The sequence below is a fragment of the Pogona vitticeps genome, chromosome 4, assembly GCF_051106095.1.
Source record: "Pogona vitticeps strain Pit_001003342236 chromosome 4, PviZW2.1, whole genome shotgun sequence".
Lineage (NCBI taxonomy): Eukaryota > Metazoa > Chordata > Lepidosauria > Squamata > Agamidae > Pogona > Pogona vitticeps.
The window spans coordinates 187,420,873-187,440,252 of record NC_135786.1 but is presented as its reverse complement, the minus strand read 5'-3'; the positions used below and the strand labels follow the sequence as shown (position 1 = coordinate 187,440,252).

Below are 19,380 nucleotides of genomic sequence, written 5' to 3'. Positions count from 1 at the left end.
AAGCACATTTTGTGTACTTTCATTGGTCTAATGAGGATTATCCAGAGAATATTTATTTATTTATTTATTTTGCTATGTATTATTTCCACTTCTGTACTGCCCCATTAATGTTATCACTCTCTGGGCAGTTTGCAACTTATAATAAAATCATGCAATAAAAAACATGTAATAAATAAACATTAAAAACTGCAATGAACTCTGTTACTACCTAAAACAGTGTTTCCCAACCTTTTTTGAGTCACAAATTTCTTTTATAATAGCAAGCAACTTGTGACCCCATCCTGCCATATTTGCATAAAAGGCATTTTTAATAGGGTAAAGAAAACATTAAAATAGATTTATTTAAAATATAATTCTACCCTAATATATTAATAATTAATAATACACAATTATGGGGGGCTGTAAATCTGCCTCTACCAGACAAAATTTGAAAAGGAAAAAAATATATCAATATGCTTTGAGTTTAATTTGCCTTTTGGCTAACACTCCGGCTTGAAGGTCTCATATAAGTCCCCCAAAGGTGAATGCAAAGGAGCTGAGAGAAATGAGCAAGAGCAGCTCTTTTTTTGAGGTGGGGGGAGTTGGAGCAATGCATATGCATAAAAGGAAAATCCACTCAATGGGGTACAGAAATAACTAAGAACTCTAGGTTGCCCGCAATTCCAGCTCAAAATTAAAATTCTCTTTCGTCCAAGAAGATGAAAACAGCATTATGTAAACCATATTTAGTATAATAAATATAAAAATCGCAACTAGACTCTGTCTAGAGGGGCGGGGTAGAAATCAAATAATAAATAAAATAAAATAAAAATAACTGTGACAATCCCCAAGAAAACACTTTGCAACACCCTTGGGAATCCTGACCTCCAGGTTAGAAACCTGTGAACTAAAACTATGAACCTGCCTTCAAACAGAAATACCACACATTAAAACCCATTTGAGCATCTCAGGTCAATATTCAAGGCAGCTTTATATAATTCTGTCTTAAATAGGTTCTTGAAAACTGAGAGGGATAGAGCATGGTGAACCTCTGTAGGAAGCTTATTCCCGAGGCAAGGGGCCGCCATTAAGAAAGCTTTGGCTTCTTTTGGACTCCTTGGGTGTTATAATTTTTAACATCAAGGACTGCAAAGATGGGTAGCTGTTTTGTGGGAGAGATATTCTGCCAAATATAGAGGTCCTAAAGCATTAAGGGTCATAACTGTTTAAATTGTTTAAATTTAAGCACTTTAAATTGATTGTTTTAAAAGTTCATCATGCTCTAGCACATTGAAATCATCGATAACTATCTCTCCTATTAATATTTATTTATTTATTTATTTAATTTATATGCCACCCACTCTACCCAGAGGTCTCTGGGCGGCTTACAATAATTAAAATTCAATACAATAATATCTATGGATATCTATCAATAATATCTATGGAACTGAAGCCTAACTTTCTCAATCGTGCTCTGATTCTAGTGCCGGTAACTGAAAATCACAAAAAAATTGTATTTGGATCACTGATTAGAATGTATCTTTGGATAGCACATGAATCATGGTTAGAAAGCAAGCAGGAAGGAAGGATGATACTGTGGCACCTTCAAGACTAATTGGCCTACTGTGACATGAGCTTTAAAAAGTAATAGCTTATTTTATGCTGAGAAAGTGACACTTGATGGCACTGGATCTGAAGTATGACACATATGGGCTGGATCCAAGACATTGTTTCAACAGGGAACACAGCCACATCCCTTTAAATGAGCATTGTTTTCTGATGCATTTGTAATGACAGACTGTGGAGTTGTTGTTTACTCGTTAAGTCGTGTCCGACTCTTCATGACACCATGGATCAGAGCACGCCAGGCCCTCCTGTCTTCCACTGCCTCCCGGAGTTTGGTCAAATTCAGATTAGTAGCTTCGATGATGCTGTCCAATCATCTTGTCCTCTGTCGTCCCCTTCTCCTCTTGCCTTAAAACTTTCCCAACATCAGGGTCTTTTCCAGGGAGTCTTCACTTCTCATTAGATGGCCAAAGTACTGGAGCCTCACCTTCAGGATCTGTCCTTCCAGTAAGCAGTCAGGGTTGATTTCCTTCAAAATGGATAGGTTTGTTCTCTTTGCAGTTCAGGGGACTCTCAAGAGTCTCCTCCAGCATCACAATTCAAAGGCATCAATTCTTTGGCGGTCAGACTTTATGGTTCAGCTCTCACTTCCATACATCACTACTGGAAAAACCATAGCTTTGACTATGCGGACCTTTGTCGGCAAGGTGAAGTCTGCTTTTTAAGATGCTGTCTAGGCTTGTCATCGCTTTCGTCCCAAGAAGCAGACGTCTTTTAATTTTGTGGCTGCTGTCACCATCTGCAGTGATCATGGAGGCCAAGGTAAAATCTGTCACTGCCTCCATATCTTCCCCTTCTATTTGCCAGGAGGTGATGGGACCAGCGGCCATGATCTTAGTTTTTTGATCTTGAGCTTCAGACCATTTTTTGCACTCTCCTCTTTCACCCTCATTAAGAGGTTCCTTAAATCCTCCTCACTTTCTGTCATCAAAGTGGTATTATCTCCATATCTGAAGTTGTTGATATTTCTTCCGTCAATCTTAATTCGGTTAGGGATTCATCCACTCCAGCCTTCCGCATGATGTATTCTGCATATAAGTTAAATAAGCAAGGGGACAATATACAGCCTTGTCATACTCCTTTCCCAATTTTGAACCAATCAGTTGTTCCATATCCAGTTCTAACTCTTGCTTCCTATCCCAGATACAGATTTCTCAGGAGATAAGGTGGACAGGCACTCCCATTTCTTTAAGGACTTGCCATAGTTTGCTGTGGTCCACACAGTCAAAGGCTTTTGCATAGTCAATGAAGCAGAAGTAGATGTTTTTCTGGAACTCTCTTTCTCCTTAATTCAGCACTGTGTGGAGAGCCTATCCTAAATCTTGCATAGATTTTGTTAGCATAATAGCCATCTTGCATGTACTAAGTATCAGCGGGAGGGGGCTTTACAACTGAATTTAATTTGTCTACAATTGCAGAATTGAATTGGTAAAGTTCTTTTCCACCTCTGGCTTTAGCAGCAAGCCTCCACCCCTGTTTTGCTCCCACGGTTTTGTTGATTGTCCCTCTTCTTCCTGTGACTGTCCTCCAAATATCAAGCATGCAGCTATGGTCTCTTGCACTCTGGAGACCCCATTCCCTGACCCTGTTTTTCTGTTTAAAATATTTTTACCCTGCTTTTCTCCTTAAAAGGACCCAAGGCATCTTACGTTATATTTAAAAGCTAAAAACTGTAGAAATATTTTTTTTAAAATTAAACAAGTATATTAAATACAGTAAAGAAAATCAATACTAAAACCAGTACTGACTGTAACTACAGATGGTAACTCAGTAAAGATACATTCACCTTGTACTGTAAGTAAAGATATATTTTTCTACTTTCATTGCTTCTAGAGTTATTTTTACCGTGCAAAGCACTAGTTTGCGTGCTAAACCAGGGAGGATGTGTATGAGACTGGGCTAGTATTTCCATGCTTTTGTGTCGTTTTTCTGTCTTATATTCTGCTTACTTAAAAGAATAACTTCCTAGAAAACTGCTTTTCAATCAAATTTTCCCAATTGATTTCAACTAGACTTACTCCTTTTCCTCAGTACGCAGCCTAACACAGGGTATCTTACCATTTTATAGTGGCAGGTGGGTATGGTTCTCTTCATGCTGGGAATACATGTGCCTATTGAAATTGGCTATAGAAAGGGTGGTGGTGTAGTATTTTGTTTTAAGAGGTTACAAACATTTATGGGTGTCTTCATTTTAGGATGGAAAGGAAATGTTTTTTTTAAAAAATCCAATGGTGAGAAAGTAGAATGATAGACGTTCCCATCGCTAGCCTCAGCACATGCTTGGGTGAATGCATTGTTAAGAAAAATTATTTTGAAGGAAAAAAATACAATATTTGAACTCCTAAGAGTATGGTTTTCGAAAAAAAATGTTTTAAGCAGTGGCATAGGAGAGCACTGAAGGCTAAGTCCAAATTCAATAGAACACCATGGCTCTTTATGTTTGAAAGGCAAAAAAAGAATGGAAAAAAAATCTGTCTTGAGCTACAGTTCTTTCTGTATCTCCCTCTTCACTACCTCCACAGCAGGAATGCCTGTTTTAATCCATACAAGTTAGTACTTAGTCTTCACTCCCACATAAACACAATCATTTTGCAAACATGTTCTAATATTAATTATCCCCTTGGCGCCCAAAGTCAGGATTTCTTGATGCAGCCCACTAATGTAAAATGCATTAGTGCAAATGCTGGCTCCGAGAGTTTAGATTTAGATTCTCTTAAATAAACAGTGGGAAAGGGGGTGGGGTGGGGGAATCCGTACGACTGACTATTGTGAAAGACTAGTCTCTCCAACAAAATAACTACTGCCACCCTGTGTTTTGATATCATCAAAATTGTTTCAAAAGCAAGAATATTCAGAGATATACCAACTGCATTCGGCTTATCTTCAGGAATAAGACATCAGTATGGTGACTGTTTTTCAGAACTGTACATGGAGGGAGGTGGTTACCTCAGGTAGCAACTTGTTTGTTTGGTTTTTTTTCTTCATTTTAATAGAATTATTTTATTATCATTGCTACAGTTAACTTTGTTTCATTTTTATTTCCGGAAAGGGGAAGGGAACACTTATGGCCACTGGCAGCAACATCATTTAACTATCCTAGGGTACTATATACACATTTTGACATTTGTGTTGGTGGAGGTTCTGCTGGGCCTCAGGTAGCATGATATCTTGGGCTGGTTGGTTTGTACTAAACTTTGTGAAAATGTTCCTTTGTAGAATCAGGCACCACATGTGAGCTTTTGGTACAAACCCTGCAGTGTGATTAAGTCTTTCCCTATAGTTGACCTGGCATTTGTAAAATGGGAAGAAAATGAAAAGAAGACCTCTATAGGAGGACATTCATAGAATCATAGAAAAGTGAAGTTGGAAGGGGCCTCCAAGGCCATCACGTCCATCCCCTTGCTCAATGTAGAAATACAATCAAAGCATATCTGTCAGGTGCTTATCTAAGTTATTCTTGAATGCCTCCAGTGTTGGAGCACTCCCCAACTCCCGAGGTAACTGATTCCACTGTCATAATGCTTTAACAGGAATTTTTTTCATGATATTCAACCAAAATCTGGCTTTCTTTAATGCAGGGATCAGGGAACTTTTTTACCTTTTAACCCCCAAAATATTTATATACACCAACATTACCCCCTTGATTTGAAAGGAAGGATCTTGATTTGAAAGGAAGGCCAGTCGAGCGCAGCTGCCGAAGCCTCACCGCCCGCGCCCAGGCCTCCTCTTCCTCTGGTGGGTGACTCCTAGGCAGCCGTCAAAGAGCAGCAGGTGGCTCACCTGCCGGGGGTCCCCAATGCTGTCTCCCGCTCCGGCACCAGCATTGGCAGCCACGTTGGGCCTTGGCATCAGGGTTCCCATGGGTCTCACCATCGAAGCACCACAACAGCTGCTGCACGGAGAGTAACAGGCCCAGCCAGCCGGTGCAGAAGGAAGCCACGTGGCCAGGTGAGCACCACTGCCGCCTGACAGGCTCCTCCAGGAACAGGGTATGGGGCAGCGGTGTCCCAGTGCTGGGAGGCTGAGCCTGGTCCAGGCCACCATTGTGGTCACGCCCTCCCCCCCCACCACAATCCAGCTCCCCAAGCAGTGGAATGAGAGGCTCTTCCTGGCCGGGGCGCTCCGGCCGCTTGCCCCGGCCTTGCCCTCTGCCATGGCTGACCCTGCCACCACTACCTCAGCTGCCCTATGCCACCGGCTGGGGCCCGTTGCTGGCCACCATCCGCCGTGGCTTGATTGCAGCCAGGCCGGAGATAGGGCTGGGTAGGGGGTAATTGGGTAGCTGGGGATCCCCCCTCCAGGCAGAAGAGGAGGAAAAAGAGGAGGATGAGGAGGGAAGGGGGTTAGGGTCAAGTCCTCATTACCCCTAGGATTTTCATTTTTATCCCATTTGGGGTAATTTGCCCCTGTTCCCTGACCACTGCTTTAATGTGTACCCATTTTTGCATAACCAGCACTATGGGATGATTGGGAACCGATCTTGCCCCTCCTCTGTATGACAGCCTTTCAAATATTTGAAAAGTGTGGAGACAAATCTGTCTCATTCCAAACTACCTTTTCTGTCTCAGGATTACACTTATCTAAACTCTTTCTGCTGTCCATTGAGGCATAATATAACAGTATTATAATGTACTCTATAATGTGTTGCATATTTTAATATACTCTTTAAACTGAATAGAATATACATGAAGATATTCTGTAAATAATTATTCAGGGAGATTATTTATTTATTTATTTATTTATTTATTTGGGCTTCTACCCCGCCCATCTAGACCAAAGGTCTACTCTGGGCGGCAGGTCTACTCTGAGCAGTTCAAAGTGAAGTCACACAGTCACGCAGTCAATCAGAAAAATTAAATTACAAGTCTTTAATACAAAGACCGGGAAACTTTGTTTTTTATGGAAATGAACAAACTAGTTACTTTTTACTACCAACAATCTATTTCTGCAGCTTCAGTTTGTAGTTTTTCTCTTTTTCAAAATCATTTTAATCAGCGTAATGTGGTATTACAGCTGTATCAATATAATCTAAAAAGGGTATCACAGAAATCCTACACATTACTGATAGCAATCCTGTTTAAAGCAGTGTCAGTATTGTTTTTCCATTTGTGTTGAGTCTCACCACCACTAATGAAGCCTACTTGTACACAGCCCTATTTCTAAAGAATGATGCATTTTTTAAAAAAGTCTTAGAAGTAGGGCACATTCATAATAAAGCAAAGTGCCTCAATATTATGTTTGTTTTCTTTCTTCTGATGAGAAAGAAAAGTATGTGCAGGGCCAGGGCTGGGTGGGCAACGTTGGGTACACCCTAGTAGATAGGCGGCAAAGGCTGCTATATGTACAGGTGAATAGCAGGCATGAAGTGTTGAAATCATCTATATTCTTTCCCATCTGAGTTGTGTTTTTGTGTTATTTTTAGTCTGATCAGACACAGGAGAGAAGCAGATAGTGCCAAAGCTCAGATTAGAAATGGAGAGCAAAGCCGCAACTGCTCTGAAAATCCGTAGGTGCTCAGATACTACTGTGCTGAGTGTCATAGAAATGCCTATTAAAGCGCCATCTTCATGCTTGGAAGAGCAGAACAAAGCAGTTAAAACCTCAGGCTCTGCCAATTTCCCCCATAGCTCTTGTATGAAAATAATATTTGAGTTCTTCTGTTGCAGTCACTGCTTCTTGCTAGATGGAGGGTGGGTGCTAGAGATGGTTTGCTGGTGATGCAGGTGACAGAGCAAAGCAACAGGGTACATCTCAAATGGCAGTACTTTGAGGTGGGAAGGCTACCAAAATAAAGAGATCTCTCCAGACAAAACCTATGTCGTGAGAACATGAAAACATTGTCTAGCCTTTTAGTAGATGGATGATGACTTCATTATCAAGAGATTTTCAGATTGATCTAAAACACTAATGCTAAGTAGTTTTTGGAGACAGGTCCTTCCAGGTCTGAGACTTTCTAGGTTCCCAAGGGCCAATGCGCCCTAACACAAAGACCACCGTGTGCTTTGCACAGGAGAAGCTGCAGGCTTGGGCCCCTAGCACTGCTAGTTTAAAGGCAACCCTTTGGCTGCAGTCAAAAAGACTGCAACATCTCCCCGCCTCAGTCATTGCTGCCATCCAGATTAGGTAATTGTCAAGGATTTGGCAACAGGAAAAACGCAGAGTTATTGAAGATACTTACAAGTTCTTCTTCTTTTGCAAGACGGTTGTATTTACAGTGGTTACAAGTATGTACAGGCAGGCATCACATCAGCATGGCAGGACATCATTACATTAACCGGCATAGAGTATAGCAGCAAATGGTGGAGAGAGAAGAGAATGATACAAAGACACTGTTCACTTATATACATATACATGGCATCTCTAGTCCAATCAGAAGACACATGACTTCATCTTCTGCACCTGGGTGTCTTCTTATTTCCAGACATTGCATCATCTTCTCAGTAGTCAGAGTGACTCAGCATACACACATCTGTGCACAATGGCAGCTCGTTAATAACACATTTATTCAGGTTCAGGCCTATAAAATTTCTATATTCTGACAGTAATTCATTGCAGATTCTTGTCCCTATCAGCACCAGTAAAAAGCATTTCAATTGTTCAAAATATGTAAAATACAATTCTAAAATAATGAAGTTGGAAAGGGGCCAATAGGAGCATCAACTCCAACTTTCCTACATAATCTATGTAGGAGACAGAATATAGTTTCCTTAGCACAATATTTGAGTCATCTTGGTGCAGAATTGACTTTAAAATGGCTTTGCCTAGAATCTTGCACCCATATCTGGAGTTAGTTGTGGAAGCAAGGAAGGCTACTGTACATTGAACCTGAAGCAGGACAAGGAGTGGTTACCCAGCAGTGTTAGGGAAACTGTGTTTAGCCGTCTCTACATGAGGCTGCCCTTCCCCTCAAGGCTATGCTTCTCAGATGTTTAGAACTCACCTGTAAGCTTACTCAAATGTACTTTCAGGACCCCTTTATAAACTAGCTGCATCTTTCAAGCTCTGTGTTTTAGCTTTGCAACAGAAAATACATGACTATCGGTTCCTTTGTTAATGTCAAACAAATTTATGTTTCATGTTTTATGTCAGTGTAACTATTTATTTATTTATACATTTATTTATTTATTTATTTATTTATTTATTTATTTATTTATTTATTTATACATTTATTTATTTATTTATTTATTTATACTCACTCACTCACTCACTCACTCACTCATTCATTTATTTATTTATTTATTTATTTATTTATTCATTCATTCATTCATTCATTTATTCATTTATTCATTCCATTTATACCCCGCCTATCTGGTCATTGTGACCACTCTAGGCGGCTACATGCATACATTCTGTTTTTACTCTGCCTTTCTCCTAAAAAGAAACCAAGGTGGCTTACATTTATTTTTTTAAAAATTGCAATCTAAAAAACAATAAGATATTCAGACATTTAAAAAGAATTAAATAAACACCGTATTAAGAAAAATAGATTAAAACATCAGTAAATACTGTAGATTCAGAAGCAACAAAAGTACAAACCGTCCTATTAAAAAAAAAAAACCTCTTAGACAACTGGTTCTTCAGGGAAAGCCTGCCTGCTTGAAGAAGGACAGCAAAGATGGGGCTAGCCTAACCTCTCATGTGAGGGAGTTCCAGAATCTGGGAGTGACCCATGTCCTCACCAAACACATCTGGGAAGGTTGTGTGACCAAGAGAAAGGTCTCCCCTAAAGATCTTTACACTTGATGAGGGTGTGCTTTTTAAGATAGCTTGGACCCAAGCCATTTAGGACTTTATAGGTTAAAATGAGCACTATGAATTGTGCCTGAGAACAGATTAGCAGCATTTTGGACCTGCTGAAGTTCCTGAACACTTTTGAAAGGCAACCCATTATAAAACATGTTGCAGTAATCCAACCAGGATATAACGAAGGCATGTTTCATTGTAGCCAGATCTGACAATTCGACAAACAGGTGCAGCTGGTGCACTAGTTTTGAATGCAAATGCCCTCCTGGTTACCAGAAAAACTGGGCATTCAGGCTCAGAGTCAAATCCAGGAGTACACCCAAGCTGCACAGATGTGTTGTCCAGCAGAGCGTAACCCCATCCAGCAAAGGCTGAATTCCTTTCCGCTGACCAGGAGCACCTCTGTCTTGTCTGGACTAAGTTTTGGTTTATTCACCCTCATCTAGTCCATTACTGACACTAGACATTGATCTAGAACCAAAACAGCTTACTTGAATTTCAGTCCTGCTGCATGGGGGTGGGGTGGGCACAGCTTCATTTGAAACAGGAAGTAAACTAACCAGCTGCCTCTGTGCAACCCTGACAGAGCTTTGGGCAAGTGCACAACTGCACAGCTTAGAGAGAACCTTGCTTCCTTAGAGAGAACCATTTGGCTAGTTCCTCTCTGGCAGCTTTTATAAACCAGGAAGGTGAAGGGTCCAACATATATGTGGTAGCCTTAATCTCTCCAAGGGTCCTGTCCCCATCATCAGGCTGCAAAAACTGAAACTTATCCATTAACACAGGGCAATCAGGACCATAGTTACATTCACAGAACCTGTATCAACTACAGGACCCGAGTCAGAACAGATCCAAATTGTGCAAATTCTTCAAAGCAGGCTACAGTGTGGTCTATGTTCTCTTCCTGCAGGCCAGCATGTACAGTGGGGTCTTGACTTGAGAACTTAATCCGTATTGGAAGGCGGTTCTCAAGTCAAAAAGTTCTCAGGTCAAATCTGCATTTCCCATAGGAATGCATTGAAAACCATTTGATCCGTATCTGCTCTTTTCCGTCCATAGAAACTAATGGGAAGCTGCTATTCTGCCTTCGACCACTAGAGGGGGATATTTTTCTCTTTTTTTCTTAGGTCAAGAAAGGTTCAGGGAAGGCAGGGAAAATACAGTCCAGGCAGTACCAGGCAGTCTGAAGACTCCCAATCCACTCTCTAAACGCTGGGAGGAGTGAGGAAGCAGACAGGCACCCTTTTCACTGGCCAACAGTTAACTGAAAGTTCAAATTTTGCACTTTCCCTGCCTCCCACGTGGGTTTTTTCAGTTCTTAACTCAAATCTAAGTATGTAAGTCAAGTCAATATTTTCTTATGAGAGTGGTTCTTAAGTCAAAATGTTCTTAACTCAAGCCGTTCTTAAGTCAAGACCCCACTGTAATAGGCCCTTCACCACTTGAAAGAGATCTGCTGTAATACTCTGTGGATACAATGGTGGCAGAGAAAAATGGGTAGGCCTTCCAATGGGCCCTAGCCTGTGTTCAGTCAGAGTCACTTCAGGTTTTTCATAATCATCACTCTAGTCTCCATCCCACTCATTTCATCACCACTAGCTCCCTGGTAAAACAAGGGCTATTTTGACTCTATTTTGTGGGAGGGGATGCTTAGGAGTGATTGTGCCAAAACCCTGGTCTTTTCCCCATTCTAGATATCAACCAAGGCTTCAACAGAACAACCTACCAAAGTGACAGACAGATTCCCTAGAGTCATCAGGAAGCCATTTGTATCCATCAGTCTCTTTGTGGCAAACTATCTAGTCCCCCACCCCTGTAGAGGCTTTGAGTTTCAATGTGTAAAACCCAGCAGATAATGATTTGTCCATGACAATGTATTTACACAGAGTTACTCCACATCCAGGTCACCAACATCTATCTCAGTAAAGAAGACCTGGTCTCCTGTGTGTGCTGCAGCATGGATGAGGCCAGATACCATTTGGAATAGACCCATGGTCTTAATGGAGGATTGGGTACATCCAGTTGGTTCAGTGGGTTTACTGTAGTTGGAAACTACAAATTGGATTCTGCCTAAGGAAAGTAGGTTGTCCTCTAAGTACTGATCTAACATGTTATGAACGTTGGTAGTGCTCCAACTCTAGAATATATTCCCCTAAGGAATTTCAAACATGCTAACATGGTAGAAACTACCATCTTTAAACGGCCAGCCAAGACTTTCTGTTTGCCAAGCATTTTAAATCAGTTTTGTTGCTTTTCTTCTGTCTTATAATTTTAGGGTCTCATTGACTTTTAAGACTATTTGTTGATGAAGATTGATGTTTTATTGTTTTTATAGCACTATTGTTTCTTAACTTAAAACAGCCCTGGAATCTATGAGGATGAAGACTTGGTTAGGAATTTTTAAAATAAAGACTCCTGAACCACAGTTTGACCAACTCCTATATTAAAAACAAGTGTTTAACATTATATTTATTTTAATGTTACAGTTGTTTAATATTCTGCCAAACACTGAGCTCAAGGCATGAAGTCTCTTTGCACTAGACAGTCTGTTCAGTTTCGTATCTCTTATTTTCTAGGAAGAGACGAGAATGCTTTGAGCAAAAATATTACTATTTGTTATTTACTGGGGACACTGTGCGAGTGTCAGTTTTGATTTTATCACTGCTGATCAATATGCCATTTGCTTTTAACTATCCTTTCCTTCCGGGGAGAAGATGTTGGGAGAAGCAGGTGAGAAAGGTCAAGGAGAGTTTGGATAAACAGAGATTAGAGAAGTATGGAAAGGTATAGCTTAACTTAAGGCGTCCACCAGTGTAAATTTCTTCCTTTATACTCGGATGCAGCAGTGGGCCTTCTGTAATAATTCTGTTTACATTTTCTGCTATACAACCTCCCAAGGAGAGGCAGTTTAACCATAAGGTCTTCAACAGAAGACATATTGTATGCAAAAAAGGTGGTTCTGTTGGGGCATTTCCTCTTAGCCAGGATAAGAAATCTAACAAAGTTTTTATGAAATGGCATATTGAACTATAATTAACATCTTGGTCATTAGATTTATTTCTGTGGACTTTTCAAATGAAATGTCCACTTCTCTCTTTCTCTTTCTGAAAGTATGTTTTAATGCTACTGGTTGTTACACATGGGTAAACATTTAGAAACTAAACATTAGACTTTGCATTCTTGTTTATATGTGGAATTATGTTTTCCAATCGAAGAATGATACATACTTATGGGATCATAGAGCTAGAACATCAGTTCCTAAACTTGGGGGAGGGGGCGCATACCCTCCCACAGGGTTGGGAAGATATTTCAAGAGAGTACAAGAAAGTGACATTCGCATAGCCAAACATTTTTATCAGCTTTAACAAATATCTGTAATAGATATTGGCATTAGGCTGCAGGATGTCTCCACCAACTTCCATGGGCCTGCTGCATTCTAAGAACTAAGGGGCCACCCCTGGAGAAACATTTCCTTTTTCAGGGAATCCGAAGACAAAAACAAGGTGGAGACTACACTTCCCAGACAGTGCTTCCCGATAGCTGTTGGTGCAAAGAATTGAGGAAGTGGATGAAAAAGCTCCACGGTTGCTGTGGGTTTTCTGGGCTCTTTGGCCGTGTTCTGAAGGTTGTTCTTCCTAACATTTCACCAGTCTCTGTGGCTGGCATCTTCAGAGCACAGTTTGCTGTCCTCTGAAGATGCCAGCCACAGAGACTGGCGAAACGTTAGGAAGAACCACTTTCAGAACACGGCCAAGAAGCCCGAAAAACCCACAACAACCATTAGATCCCAGCCATGAAAGCCTTCGCGAATACATCATTGGTTTTATTGGAGGGTGTTGACATCTTCTCTGGACACTCCACCCATCCCATTGTCTTTTTCCTCCCTCGTTAATTATCAGACTAAACTTTCCTACCTGGGAGGGAGATTTTTTCCCCCCATTGTTTCCAGTATTTCTGAAGGTAAATCACATACATAATAATTTTTTACGACAAGAGAAACTATTTCTGCTTACTTTTAAGTGAAAGTAGTCTGAGTTTATTTTAAATCAGAAATTGACCTATTTGTTAAAAGGGCATATCTCTTACTATCTTTGTTGCAAAAAGGTATGCGTGGTGATAAAGGAGGTGGGAAGGGAATTAAAGTTTCTCAAAAGTCTGGAAGGGGACGTAATGCTGAAAAGATTGGGAACCACTCCGTTACACCATCTCTGCTCTACTCTACTGTCAGCTCACAGCCTTAAACCAATATCCTCCATGAATGAAATTGCATCCACACAACATGGTCACCAGAAAAATATGTTGATTTTCACTGGTGGCTATCCTGCCCACTCACCTCCACCATGTCCCAGAATGGCATTCTCTAGGTTTGTTTTGAGAGTAAAAATATGAGACCTCAGATAGTAAGATGGTGCTGTTGCTGCCATGGCTGTTTGCAGTGAAGACAAGTAAAGTATTTAATTAAACAACAGAAAAGCTGGTCCCACTGGAGGTAGAGCTGCTGATCCTTGCCTGACAAGGGAAGCAATGTGCTGCTGGAGATCTGAGCTTACCTGACTCTGTGGTAGAAGGGTTCCTATGACCAACAGAAGTGGCTCTGAGGTGAAAATGGCTCCTGTGAAATGGTTTTATAAATAAGAACAAGCAACTCCACCAGAGCTCTTTGAGCCATGCGTTTGGTGCCTGGCAATCCACTAGTCCCTAGATCTCTCCCAGGGTTGCCTAGTGCTACTGATTGACAGGAGCAAGCTGTTGGGGTCGGGGGGGGGGGAGAGAAAATGGGCAAATGAATGAAACAACCCAAAATTGTTTTTAAAAGTTCATCTATTTGGTTCATTTTGGCTTGTCACTTTTGATGAACCCGATCCAACCTGAACCAACAGGTGAACTTTCCTTTTTGGTGAACTTACTGGTTTGTTTGTTTTTGGTTTGTGCCCATCTCTTTTCTTATCTCTTTTCTTATCATTGTAACACCTCTGCAAATAGTTTGCTCAGACACTGCAGAACTTTGCTGTGCAGCCTGAATCTCAGAACCCTCTTAGGGTTCCAAGCACAAGAACCCTCTTAGCCATCCAAGTTTGCTTCTTTTGAGTCTGTATTTCCTCATATTAGTCATATACATTATTGTCGAGTCTCTGCTATCCCCCAATATAATCACTGTGTGTATTTTAATTCTTGTGTGTTCAGTAGAATTCCCCTTGTTGATGTCCACTTTTCAATAGCAAGTAATATTAATGTGTTTTGGGAGGGAAACGTAACAACCAGATACACTATTTTCCCCTTGCAATATGTGCAGTTTCATCAATGCTTACAAATAGTGACATCTGACACAGTAACTGAATGCACTACTTGGTTAGACTGGCTTCTAGAATACAGGATATACTTACCTTTAACCTGAAGTCCAGTTTTACCACATTGATGGCACTAAATCGTCATCACAAGATGTTTTAGGTTGTTAATAAGATTCTACATGCTACACTTCTCAAGATCCCACGCCTGTGTTTTCTGATTAGCAACAACAGTAAAAACAGATACTGTTTTTTTCTGCACTTTGCATTTGCCATGTGTGTCGTCTGTTACTTAGCTTCCCTTTGCAACTGCTTGACTGTAAAACATGCTGCATGGGATCAGCAACTTCAATAGTATATCCTATATGTAACTATGTGGTATTTTTCTCTTTCTGTCTTTTCTTTTGCTGTAATTGTCTCATTTGGTTGGCTTTTTCCAGTGTGGTTCTAGAGGCAAGCATTGTCTTATGTGAGACATTTGTGTTTTTTTCAATACACTGATCTCTAATCATCTCATCTGCCATATTTCCAAATTCACATGTAACAATTAGTTCCCTCAGAGCAGCAATATACTGTAATGATGATTCCCTGGGTTTCTGTTCATGCTGGCAAAATGTGTAGCAATTAGCTACCACATTCACTTTGGGCATTAAAAAAAATCCTTCAGTGCAGTGAGTACCGAATCATATTTAGCATTTCTAAGGAAAAGAGAATAGAATATACATTGGCCTCTTCTGCTCCAGCGCAATGGCAATGCAGTGAACATTTTAAATTCTGAGTAGTACCCTATATTTATTAGGTTTATATGAAACGTAAGCTCTAAGAAGCTTTTAGTGAAATACATGGTTTTACAATTTAGCCCTCATTCCCCCCCCCAACACCAGCCTTGTGAGGTAAGCTACACTGTGAGCACTCAAATTTCTTCAGTCAGCCTTGAGGCTGAGTGGAAATTATTATCTGGCTAACTAGGTATCCTTAGCCATGTTCACCTGCTCTCTCTCTCTCGCTCTTTCTCTCTGACTTCTTTAAATCAGTAATAAGGTTTTATCTTTCTGAGCCTGCATTGTATATAAGAGCGACTGATCAAAGCTATACAAATGGCCTATCCATTAAATTAGTACATAGCAGCCATCTAAGAATGGAGTTAGAAAACATGTCAATACCGTATAACCATCATTAAAATCTATGTTCCAGCTACAGATGCTGAAGAAGAAACCAAAAGCTTTTATGCAAGTGTCCAGGAGCACAAAACAGGAGTAGGAAACAAAGCAGATTCAGGAAATGAAGTAAAAGTAGTAAACAAAGCAAAATTAAACATTGTTGGAATCAGAAATTAAGCAAGAGAATGGCTCATAGAATTCTGCAGCCAACAACCTCTTTATTACAAATGTATGCTTTGGGTAATCAAACATTGCTGTACATGCCGACATCACTAGATGGCCCATATAGAAATAAAACAGACTACATAACTGGAAGCAGTAGAGACTATATTCTGTCTGCCAAAACAAGATCAGGAAGAGAGGTACTGGTCAATAATTGTTCGTATCAAGAACAGAACAAAGCTGAAGAAGAACACTAAAAATTCACAGTGCCAAAATATCTTAAATAAAATTTCTAATAAATGTAAACTCCATGTAAAAACTGATTTGCATTACTGAACTCCACTGGCCATGAACAAGAACTGTGGACTGAAACAGAAGATGTTATTAGGGAAAACTACACAACAAGAACAACACAACATAAAATAAAACAAAATTATCTAATCAAAATAAAAGAAAAGCACGGAAGGAATACAAATGGAACTCTTAGAATCGTTAATGACATATGACAAGCAAAAGTGAAAAGATACAGAAAAATCTGTATGAAAAATCTGAAAAATGCTGAAAAATCAATTAGAGAACAAGTTATCTAAATAGGATAAAACAAACAGAAGATGAAACAATATACTGAAGAACTATATAGAAGAGATACAAGGATGACAGATCCCTTTAAAAGCCTGTGATTTTAGAAAATAAAGTGAAAACAGAGTATATTTATTTCCCTGTCTGTTCAATCTGCATGCCTAATATTTCATATGGAAAGCTAAATTAGATTCAAATGAAGGAGGAGGGAAAACTGATGTAAGAAATATCAGTGAGCCTCATGGCACAGTGGTTAAACTGCAATGTTGCAGTCAAACCTCTGCTCTTGACTGAATTTGATCCCAGTGCATTCAGATAGCCAGCTCAAGGTGACTCAGCCTTCTGTATTTCAGAGGTTGGTAAAATGAGTATTGAGCCCACTGGGGCAAAATGTTCCTTGCATAATTACGCTGTAAACTGCCCAGACAGTGCTCCAAGCACAATAGGGTGGTATATCAGTCAGTCAGTCAGTCAGTCAGTCAATCAATCAATCACTGTGTATGGCACCATATTATTGGTAGACAACAGCATTGTCTTGAATTGACTCCTGATGCAGGTGAAGGAAGACAAAAATGAGAAGACTGAGACTTGGAAGGTCAGCTACAAAGACACCAGAAAAGATCCTCAAGTGAGAGGACATGCCACTGGAGACCAAGACAAATATAATCTGCACTATTGTATTCCTGATCATTATGTAAGGATATGAAAGCTGAACTGTGAAGAAAGCAAACAGGGAGGAAATCAATTCATTTGAAATGTGCTGTTGGACTACCAGAAAGAGAAATAAATTAGTGCTAGATCAAATCAAACCTGAACTCTAGATGCAAAAATGACTCTGCTGGGTGTGTCGTACATTGGGCACATTATGAGGAGACAAGTGTCAGTTTAGAAGACAATCATGCTGGCCCAAATCCTGTTGCTTAGTGTATTAAATCGCACTAGAGTTTGCTTACTGAATCAGCAGCACGTTTCATTGATTCATTGGGCCTACACCATTTGTGACTTACATGTTAAAGTAAGTTGCAGTTAGAGTAGACTATTTTAATTAATGAACCTTATGGAAGAGTTGACTTACCAAATCACCACTAATTCAATGGGCCTATTTCAGTGATATTTACTTCAGTATGCAACAGGATTGTGGCCATTAAGGAATTATAGACTTCTTCAAACTGCCATCATGTCAATTTTCTTCATATCAATTAAAAACAAACAACTGGAATTCTCCCTCTTCTCTCTTTCCTTTCAAAAGAGTCCTCAAAGAAGTTGACATAGAGAAACACAGTTTTCCAGACAGTAAGATTAGTAGGTAGATTAGGTGTGAAGTCATGATACTTTCTTCAATAAAGTAATCCTTTCCTTCAGCTAGGCCTGAAATGCCTCCCCATGTGGTACTCTTAAACAATCATTTAAGTTTGCTGTTCATGCTTCTGATATCAGATTCTCCTTTTAAATTGAGAGCTCTTATTTCATTTGGAATAGTGAATTGTGAATTCATCTTCCCTGAAAAGATACCCAAACAATTCCTCAGTGTTAGAGAACCTGTATACACAGACAGACTCTGAGGGAAAAAGTTTAAAGTCCTCAAAGAAGCATACTGTTTGTAGCTTCAAAATTGATAAATGACACATAAGCAATATTTTAAATATTTTATCCAATGAAAGAATCCAATTTAATTTGTTGTTTTTTTATGACTTCTTATTGAGGGAGATAATCTCCCGATATAAAAATAATGGCTGCAAAATTCTCCCATTTCATTATTTTGTGTCAGGATAAAAATTGACGTACTACTACTTTTTTCAAAAGGCAGTTATAAAAAGGAAGAAAAGATTCTGCTGGTCTCTACATTCTTTCAGCTCAAACAGCAGGTTAGAGGGTCTTCTGACTTCTGGGCTCTGCAAATGCTTGCAGAAAGGGAATGCTGAAGCAGATTTCTGTTGCTGTTTCAGGCGGACAGTCATAAATGAAAGAAAGCAGCAAGGGATTCACTATATCTGGATCAGCTTAGAAGTCCATGCCTTGAAAAAGAACAGAACCAGATAAGATTTTTCTTAACAGTAAGGTAAATGATCTGCACTCTGTTGCTGTTGGAGGTAAAATGTGGGAAAATAAGTTCAGTACATTTCCTTAAATAAAGGAGTTCGTCTCTTGTACTTTCTCAAAACCATACTGAGATCTAGTCCCTAGTCTTCTAAAGCAGCTTGCTGCTAATTCAACATTTTCCACTATCTGTCTGGTTTTGGCTATAACTGCTGTATACTTCATAACTGTCTTCAGCATTCTCTTTGTTATAATTATTAGAATATCCACCATGTGAATTCTGCATTTTAATACAGATACCAAAAAATCAGTATTGTTTTCAGTTCACCCACAAGTGATGGTAAGTTAAGTACTGTAGTTGAATAGCTCAGTGGTTTAGGTATCTGCTTGGGAGAAGAGTTGGCCTGTGTGGCCTTGAACAAGCTGCACAATCCCAGGATGCCCCCAGAAGAAGGGAATAGTAAACCACTTCTGAGTATTCTTTATTTGGAAAGCCCTGGAAAGGGTTGCCATAAGTCAGAATCAAGTTGACAGCACACAATTATAATATTATACGCTGGTATCACAAATGAACAAACTTATCCAGCAACAGCTTGAATGCATGAGATGGAGAAGTATTGATTTTAGAAATAACATGCAGATTCCACAATGGTTCATAATCTTGTAAAAGCAATGTGTGCCTGGGTAGCCAGCATGAAACAGTGAGCAGAGTGTCCGATCAGGACTCAGGCAAACTGGGTTAAACTCTCTGTTTGGTCATGGAAGTGCTTGGTTTTATGTTGCATTGTGAACCGCATCTTGGTAAGAGA

General features: G+C 39.8%; 1 pseudogene; it reads right to left on the bottom strand.

Annotated features, from left to right (window-relative positions):
* Positions 1 to 18,330: 18,330 nt before the first annotated feature.
* On the bottom strand, positions 18,331 to 18,862 carry LOC110074934 (sorting nexin-14 pseudogene; annotated as a pseudogene).
* Positions 18,863 to 19,380: the final 518 nt, after the last annotated feature.